This window comes from Cicer arietinum, chromosome 3 (assembly GCF_000331145.2).
Source record: "Cicer arietinum cultivar CDC Frontier isolate Library 1 chromosome 3, Cicar.CDCFrontier_v2.0, whole genome shotgun sequence".
Taxonomy (NCBI): domain Eukaryota; kingdom Viridiplantae; phylum Streptophyta; class Magnoliopsida; order Fabales; family Fabaceae; genus Cicer; species Cicer arietinum.
In genome coordinates, this window is record NC_021162.2 from 75,639,332 (window position 1) to 75,648,894 (window position 9,563).

The window sequence follows — 9,563 nt, forward strand, 5'->3', positions numbered from 1 at the left end:
AAAAAATTCATATCGAATGCCACATCATTTACGGTCAAGAATCTATCTCATAATTAAATTTCGGGTCATCCAAAAATACCATCTCAATTTCATATAAATAAAAAATGTATATTGCAAGTCACATCTTAGGTCAAGAATTCATTTTGTAATAAATTTCGGATCTTCCAAACATATTATCTCAATTTCATTTCATATGAATAAAAAATTCATATTGGAAGCCATATTTTGAGTCAAGAATTCATCTCGTAATTAAATTCCGAGTCATCGAAACACAATCTATCTCAAATTTTCAATTTCATTTCTTATGAATAAAAAATTCATATCAAATGCCACATTTACGATCAATAATCTATCATAATTAAATTTTGGATCATCCAAAAATACCATCTCAATTTCATATGAATAAAAAATTTCATATTTCAAGCCACATTTCGGGTCATGATTTCATCTCATAATTAAATTTCGGGTCTTCCAAACATATTATCTCAATTTCATTTCATATGAATAAAAAATTCATATTGAAAGCTACATTTTGGATCAAAATTAAATTTCGGGTCTTCCAAACATACTATCTCAATTTCATTTCATATGAATAAAAAATTCATATTACAAGCCATATTTTGAGTCAAGAATTCATCTCGTAATTAAATTTCGGGTCATCGAATCACAATCTATCTCAAATTTTCAATTTCATTTCTTATGAATAAAAAATTAATATCAAATGCCACATTTACGGTCAAGATTCTATCTCATAATTAAATTTCGGATCATCCAAAAATACCATCTCAATTTCATATGAATACATTTTTTCATATTTCAAGCCACATTTCGCGTCATGATTTCATCTCATAATTAAATTTCGGGTCTTCCAAACATATCATCTCAATTTCATTTCAAATGAATACAAAATTCATATTGAAAGCTACATTTTGGGTCAAGAGTTCATCTCGTAATTAAATTTCGGATCTTCGAAACATATTATCTCAATTTCATTTCATATAATAAAAAATTCATATTGCAAGCAACATTTTGAGTCAAGAATTCATCTCATAATTAAATTTTGGATCATCCAATCATACTATCTCAAATTCTCAATTTCATTTCATATGAATAAAAAAATTCATCTCATAATTAAATTTCGGGTCTTCCAAACATATCATCTCAATTTCATTTCAAATGAATACAAAATTCATATTGAAAGCTACATTTTGGGTCAAGAGTTCATCTCGTAATTAAATTTCGGATCTTCGAAACATATTATCTCAATTTCATTTCATATAATAAAAAATTCATATTGCAAGCAACATTTTGAGTCAAGAATTCATCTCATAATTAAATTTTGGATCATCCAATCATACTATCTCAAATTCTCAATTTCATTTCATATGAATAAAAAAATTCATATCGAATGCCACATCATTTACGGTCAAGAATCTATCTCATAATTAAATTTCGGGTCGTCCAAAAATACCATCTCAATTTCATATAAATAAAAAGTGTATATTGCAAGTCACATATTTGGTCAAGAATTCATTTCGTAATTAAATTTCGGGTCTTCCAAACATATTATCTCAATTTCATTTCATATGAATAAAAAATTCATATTGCAAGCCATATTTTGAGTCAAGAATTCATCTCGTAATTAAATTTTGGGTCACCGAATCACAATCTATCTCAAATTTTCAATTTCATTTCTTATGAATAAAAAATTCATATCAAATGCCACTTTTACGGTCAATAATCTATCTAATAATTAGATTTCAGATCATCCAAAAATAGCATCTCAATTTCATATGAATAAATTTTTTATTTCAAGCCACCTTTCGGGTCATGATTTCATCTCATAATTAAATTTCGGGTCTTCCAAACATATTATCTCAATTCCATTTCATATGAATAAAAAATTCATATTGAAAGCTACATTTTGGGTCAAGAATCCATCTCGTAATTAAATTTCAGATCTTCCAAACATATTATCTCAATTTCATTTCATATAATAAAACATTCATATTGCAAGCCACATTTTGAGTCAAGAATTCATCTCGTAATTAAATTTTGGGTCATCCAATCATACTATCTCAAATTCTCAATTTCATTTTATATGAATAAAAAAATTCATATCGAATGCCACATCATTTACGGTCAAAAATCTATCTCATAATTAAATTTCGGGTCATCCAAAAATACCATCTCAATTTCATATGAATAAAAAATTCATATTGCAAGCCATATTTTGAGTCAAGAATTCATCTCGTAATTAAATTTCGGGTCATCGAATCACAATCTATCTCAAATTTTCAATTTCATTTCTTATGAATAAAAAATTCATATCAAATGCCACATTTACGGTCAATAATCTATCTCATAATTAAATTTCGGGTCATCCAAAAATACATCTCAATTTCATATAAATAAAAAATGTATATTGCAAGTCACATCTTAGGTCAAAAATTCATTTTGTAATAAATTTCGGATCTTCCAAACATATTATCTCAATTTCATTTCATATGAATAAAAAATTCATATTGGAAGCCATATTTTGAGTCAAGAATTCATCTCGTAATTAAATTCCGAGTCATCGAAACACAATCTATCTCAAATTTTCAATTTCATTTCTTATGAATAAAAAATTTATATCAAAGGCCACATTTACGGTCAATAATCTATCTCATAATTAAATTTCGGACCATCCAAAAATACCACCTCAATTTCATATGAATAAAAAATTCATATTTCAAGTCACATTTCGGGTCATGATTTCATCTCATAATTAAATTTCGGGTCTTTCTCAAACATATTATCTCAATTTCATTTCATATGAATAAAAAATTCATATTTCAAGTCACATTTCGGGTCATGATTTCATCTCATAATTAAATTTCGGGTCTTTCTCAAACATATTATCTCAATTTCATTTCATATGAATAAAAAATTCATATTTCAAGTCACATTTCGGGTCATGATTTCATCTCATAATTAAATTTCGGGTCTTTCTCAAACATATTATCTCAATTTCATTTCATATGAATAACAATTTCATATTGCAAGCCTCATTTTGGGTCAAAAATTAATCTTGTAATTCTGTTATTCTCAAATTTATTTCATATGAATAAAAAATTCATATTGAAAGCCACATTATTAATCAAGAATCTAACTCACTTTTGGGTCATCCAAACATAGCAATAGACTTGTCTAAGGGTACATATTGCAACTTTTGAATTTTTATCAACCTTTTCGGTCAAGAATCATCAAGATTATACATTCTTGGATATAATACGTTAATGTTGCAAACCAAAACCTACCCCAAAACATTTGTGTCAAACACAGTTTTGGAGACAGAGAATGTTTGCTCAATAGAAGAAGAGAATCAATAGATCAGAAACCAAAGGATAATGGGTTGAAAATGAAATAAAGAGAGATTTACATATCTTCTATATCTGGCTTTCGAATGAAGCAAATCATGGATAACAGAAACATAAATCCAAATAACAAAGTCTTGATTTCGTTGTCATCATTTTACGGCACCAATTCATATAAGAATTCTAGGGTTCGATGACCAAGATTTATAGAGATCGTGCGTTCTTGGTCATCTCTCTCTTTCTTGTGACTATGCGATCATCTTTTTCACGGCAGCAATTCAAATAAAGATTTCTAGGGTTTGAATAATCAAAGAAATTGAGCGTCATTGATTGAATTTCAAGAACGGGATGTTACCGTTACCGTCAACGTCGCAACGAATAATAAACAAATAAAGTGTCTCAAAAACATCAACGGCAAACACCGCTAGAATCGATTAATGCAGAAGATTGAAAATTGAGAAGGAGAAAAAGAGATATCAAATTCAAGCGATTAGGGTTGAGAGGACACACCTCTTTATCAGTCTTTCTATTATTTCCCACTGATGAAGCAACCGCAGACTTGAAACCCAAGGAATGATATGTTTAATTGGTACTGCTCGAACCTATTTATAAGGTTAAAAGTCTCGGTATTTGTCAAACAAAATAACGTTAAATCGTATTTATATTCATAAAATTTTTGTCCTGTCAAAAAAACTATTTTTAATATTTTTTAGGGGTATTTGTAATGTTTTATTGCATTTAAAATAAAAATAAAATAATATATAATTGTAATTTTTACTTTTGACAATTCAAAAAATAAATAGTTAACAGAAAAATTGTTATTACTGTAAATTTAAATAAAATTATGTTGAAGTCGTTTATCTATTTATTTTAGTTGACAGAAAAATATATGTCGGTTGAGTAGTTGTTATTACAACTCCACTCTGATTTGTGACCTGTGTGTGGGTAGGGAATGTGTTTTTGTGACCTGCGTGTGGAAGAAGATTAAAGTCAATTCATATCATCACATTATATTATACATCAAAATAAATAAATAAACAAATAATTACAATCTAAAAATGTCAGCAAGAATATACAATATACAACAGTGTCATAGAACTCATGTAACTAACGCTACCTACTATAGAAAAAGATTTTGGTTGTTGACATAGAACATGGTGAGACCTCCACCATGATTAACCAAACTTTTAGAATAACCAAAAATATTTATGATGCACAAATACAAATGACGTTAAAAATTACATGCAAACAGACCTACAAAAGATGCTTACATACCTCAACATCAGGATGACATCAGTTAAGACAATCTCAAAAGTTTCAATCTGTAGTTTCTGATCCAAATGGTCATCACAATCTTCAGCTGGAGCTTTATGAAGAACAAAGAATGGCTACCAAAACAAAAAACGAAAAACAAATGAGGACTGAATCAATTCTCCACCCGTAGTAGCAAGTAGAGGTGGACTTCAGGTCGGGAATGGTCGGATTCGGGCCAAAAATCCAAAATCGATTCAATCCGCGGGTGGTAACTATTAGCCCAATCTTGTTCGTTTTTTATTTCGGGCTTGTGAGTGGGTGGGTATAAACGGGTTGAAAAGGAGAGTGAGAGTGAGTATGAGAGACGAGAGTGAGGATGAGGCGGCCCCCTAGGGTGAGGGGACAGGGAGAGTCGACAAATATAATTTGAGATAGATCGCTTGTATTATGTTCTTAATTGAGTCAGCTACTTCCACTAAAAGTTTTGAAATTTTCTAATATAATTTGACCTTTTATCAATAATAATAATAAATAAATCCAATTGAAATTTTAATTCTCTAATGAAAATTAGTCTTTTTATAATAAAACGTGATAATTATTTTTTATCTAAAAACTAACGATATGGCATGCAAAAAAGATTTGACATATAATACATCACAATGAATTACTATATGGTTTATGATCGAGTGTGACCTATGAAGATGATAGACCATCTTCTTCCATTAAGAGTAGGGTCCCTACAAGGTCCTCAAACATCACTATGAATTACTAGATGGTTTATGCGCCTAAGAAGAATAGGAAGAACAATTATGCTTTGCAAATTGACAAACTTCACATAAAAATGTATCTGTATTTTTATTCTTAAAATACCTAAGAAATAAGTGCTTCAAATACAAAAAATAAAAAAAAAAAATTGGGTGTCCTAGCCTATAATGCCATAACATTATTTCTTCATCTTTATGAACCTAAGCTGAATTGAGACAGTCGCTATGAAATTCCTCTTTAAGATCACATTCATCATCAAATAGATAGAGACCATTAAGCTCTTTAGTACTGCCAATCATCCTCCCTGATCTCAACTTCTAAAATTTATAATCCAATGGGTTAAAAATAGTCAAACAGTTAAGATCTTGTGTTAATTTATTTATGGACAACATGTTACATGGTAAATTTGGAACATGAAGTACATTGTGAAGGAATACAATTATAGATATAAGGATAGAACCAACTTCAGCTATGGTGGGAAAAATACCGTTAGTTATCTTAAACTTTTTATGATCTACACAAGTACTATAAGTGGAAAACAATTTTGAGCAATTTGTCATATGATCAATTACTCTAGAATTGTTGATCCATGGAGTTTTAAAATTAGGTTTGGAACACAAAATAGAATAAGAGAAAGAAATAATTTTTTGAGCTAGAGATGATGAAGAAGTAACTAACATAGACAGTAAAGAGCTTATATAGGTGTTCTAGTTGTTCCTTAGAGAAAAGAGATACCTTAGAGTTGACTTTATTCTCCACATTTTCTCCATTTGCAGCTTGGAATGCCCTACCCTTTCCATTTGGTTTTTTTCTTCCAGTTGGGTGGTTTTCCAGCAAGTTTCCTTAATGTGCCATGGTTGTCTACGATTATCACACCAATGTTATTTTTTTCTTTCTCCATCTGGTTTGTACCCCTTTTGTAGCCATAACAGAACTATCAGTTTCTTGCACCCTTGTACTATTATAGTTTTACAGCATAACTTTCCTTTTAGATTCATCCATTCTCACTTTAGAAAATATTTTCCTCAATTAAAGTAAAGGTTTTCTACCTAGAATTCGACTTCAGAAAATATTTTCCTCAATGAAAGTAAAGGTTTTCTACCTAGAATTCGACCATGAACTTCATCAAGTTCTTGATTAAGTCATGCTAAAAACAAATAGACTATATCATTTTTATTCTTTTTTCTTAAATTTGTTTGCATCTTTGGAATTCTCTCAATCATTCTCATTACATTGTTTAAGCTCCTCCCAAAGGACAACTATGAGATTAAAGAATATTGTGGCATCCACATCTCCTTGTTTGGACTACACAAACGAGTCTTAATTTCATAAATTTGTGAGAAATTCTCTAAGTCAAAATAACAATCACGTACATCTTTCCACACCCTTTTTGCAATGAAAATGAGTAGGTATGACTTTCTAATGGGAAACTCCATTGAGCGGATCATCCACCCAATTATTAGAGAATTATATGTCTTCCATTTTTGGCAGGCTGGATCAGTATTCTCTAGTTAAAGAGTGTCTCCAGTCAAGTAATCTAACTTTCTCTTGCCATCAAGAGCTAACTACACAATCTAGGCATATTCAACACAATTTCTACCATTCATCATTTGGATTAGAAGTTGTAAACTAGAGTTTTTAGACCATGGGTCATTTATTGTAAGGGTTGACACGATTTTAGGGTCACTAGAATTTTATTTTGGTATTGTAGTAGCGGAGGAATCATACTCTTTAGTTTCTTTTAAGGACATGGTGAGTTTTCACAGTATCAGAGTCGAAGCTCTGATGCCATGTGTTTTAGGGTGCGACTAAGTTAAAACAATTGAGGGAAAGAAAAAAATTTATTGTATATTGGAACTGGAACATTACCGACATATATACAATGTTACTAGCCTATTGCTAGCTATATGATGAGTGCAAAGAATAAAGAAAATATAAATTAAGAAATAAATCAAATCTGAGTGATTTGATTCTTTTCCAAAATACAAATAAAATTTGAATAGAAAATCAACTAATAAACACAATTAAATTAGATTTGAATGTTAGTTGTCAGCACACATTGCTAGTGTTTCTTTTGTTATTAATTTTATGGATTAAATTTTGATTTATAAAAAAAATTATAGACTAAATTGACAAATGAAAAACACATTCGATGACTAAAATAATTGTCTAAAAACATAATTTGAGAACTAAAATGACTAATAAAAGAAACACTTGTTTATGTGTTTGCAATTTCGAAACATTCAAGAATTATAGTGACAAAGATTCACACGTTCAAGGACTAAAATGGTTATTTACTTAAATATAATTAGAAGTAGATTACAAGTTTTTAGATTAATTTTAACTTGAGTTAGGCATAATTATAAGAGAACCAGATTTTATATAGATATCATGATAGTTGCTTCATGCTTGTGTGGCCCTCCTTAGCAACTAAAAACATAGAAATGTTAACAATACACTTTTTAACACACATTCTTCAACAAATTCTTTTTTATTGGTTAATATTTACATAGAACCCACCAAAATTATATAGACCCCACATAATTTAGTGACCCCATATAACATTCAAACAATAGAAAAGAGTGTATTAAGAAGTATATGTTAAAGAATGTTTTGTTAGCATTTAAAAAAAATCATAACCAAACCTTTGGGAAATTTATTAAGATACATGAGAGTTAAGTAGCTCATAATCTAACATGAATCATTCCTTTCAAGGCTAGTACCCAAGCAGTTTATCATATTCTCCTTTATATTGACTCCAGATTTTAACGAATTTCAATATCTTCGTATTATAAAAATACAATAGAATAACCCAATAAAAACCAAGGAGGTTGCTGCATGACTGCATAATATTATGTTGCACGGTTCAATATATTAATGCTGCCTTTGAATAAATGGTTACTTTTTAGAATAACTTATCTATTACTTGGCAATAATTTACAAAAACAAATTTAAGATGTTGAAAAGGAAATATGTACTTTACCAAACATCCATGAAAAATAATAAATCACATAGAGTAAAGTAGTGAATTATGCGATCAAAATCCAAATGTCTGTACAAAATCTGGACGTCTCTTGTTAGGCATTCTAACTAGTCCGGTGATCTGCAGCTCTGTAAGTCCCCTGCAAAATCGTGCTTTATGACAAACCAAAGTTAAGGATTGTGACAGATAAACAAAATGCATTCCAATCACTGCAAATTGGGAGATAGAAATGTGAAGTGTAAAAATACAAAATACAATAGGCATGCCAGATTCTGCATACAAGCTAAAATCATTTAAAGATCACAAGACTCAAATCTGAACAATCGACAAATACCAAAGTTGGACTACAATTTACAATCTTTTGAAGACCAACAACTCTGTAGAGTAGGTTCCTAATGCTTTTCTTTATAGGCATATGATAGAAATTAACTCCTCAAACCTAAGTTAAATGTAATAAACTGAACTTTATCCAAAAAAATAAACTTGCAACAAAAATGGCTACATTATTTAAGCATAATAGTCACCAATAATATTTGAAGAAAAGTTAATTGAAAGAACTACTACACACTTCAGAAAGTTCAAAAATCACATTTTTGAAGTTCAAGGATCAAAAGGCTTGAAGGAGGTCACTTGAACTTTTCCAAAATGAACAACATAGGTCATGCATCCATAATTTTATTGGCAACTTTAACAAGATAGAATACTGACTTGCAAGATATACCTATGACACTCAATTTAAAATGTAGCGTTATTTTAAATGACCTTGTGTCATGTAATTCAAAAGATGTTCCACTATTTATTCTCAAGTTAAATTGCATCCCCTTAAGCAAATAGTAAAACGACACAAGGTTAGCGACATAATAACTTTAGAACTGCTAATTTTGGACATAAGCATTATACCCCATGTTATAGTGTTATTGCGAAATGAAAAATATCTTGCTGGTGAGTTCTACTCATTTGCAGCCTCTCCTTTCATCACTTGACCTGAAGGTGACTCGGGACCGAGAATCGAGTTAACAGTTGTCAATCCAGAACCATTATTTTCTTCCATTTTCAGTGATTTCGGATTGTTGCTACTAATGGCCTCACCTAAGAGACTCTTCAGAGGTGTGTGCTCTTTACCGCTGCTCCAGTTTGTTACCTTGGAAGTTATTTCTTCGTTCTTCTTTCTCCCTTGAGGCTCGCTGATAACTCAATTCAGT

The 9,563-nt window shown here is 30.1% G+C and overlaps 2 long non-coding RNA genes across 2 annotated transcripts in view; both read right to left on the reverse strand.

Moving 5' to 3' along the window:
- Positions 1 to 3,961, reverse strand: part of LOC113785839 (uncharacterized) — an 8,234-nt gene extending 4,273 nt beyond the window's left edge. Inside the window, exon 1 of the long non-coding RNA XR_012162500.1 lies at positions 3,870 to 3,961. This is a non-coding gene — a long non-coding RNA (uncharacterized lncRNA). The remainder of the gene's footprint in view (positions 1 to 3,869) is intronic.
- Positions 3,962 to 8,186: 4,225 nt separating this feature from the next.
- On the reverse strand, positions 8,187 to 9,557 carry LOC113785749 (uncharacterized). The gene is made up of 2 exons (XR_003471884.2): positions 9,262 to 9,557; positions 8,187 to 8,513 (listed from the first exon to the last, which is right to left on the reverse strand). It is a non-coding gene; the product is annotated as an uncharacterized lncRNA (long non-coding RNA).
- Positions 9,558 to 9,563: the final 6 nt, after the last annotated feature.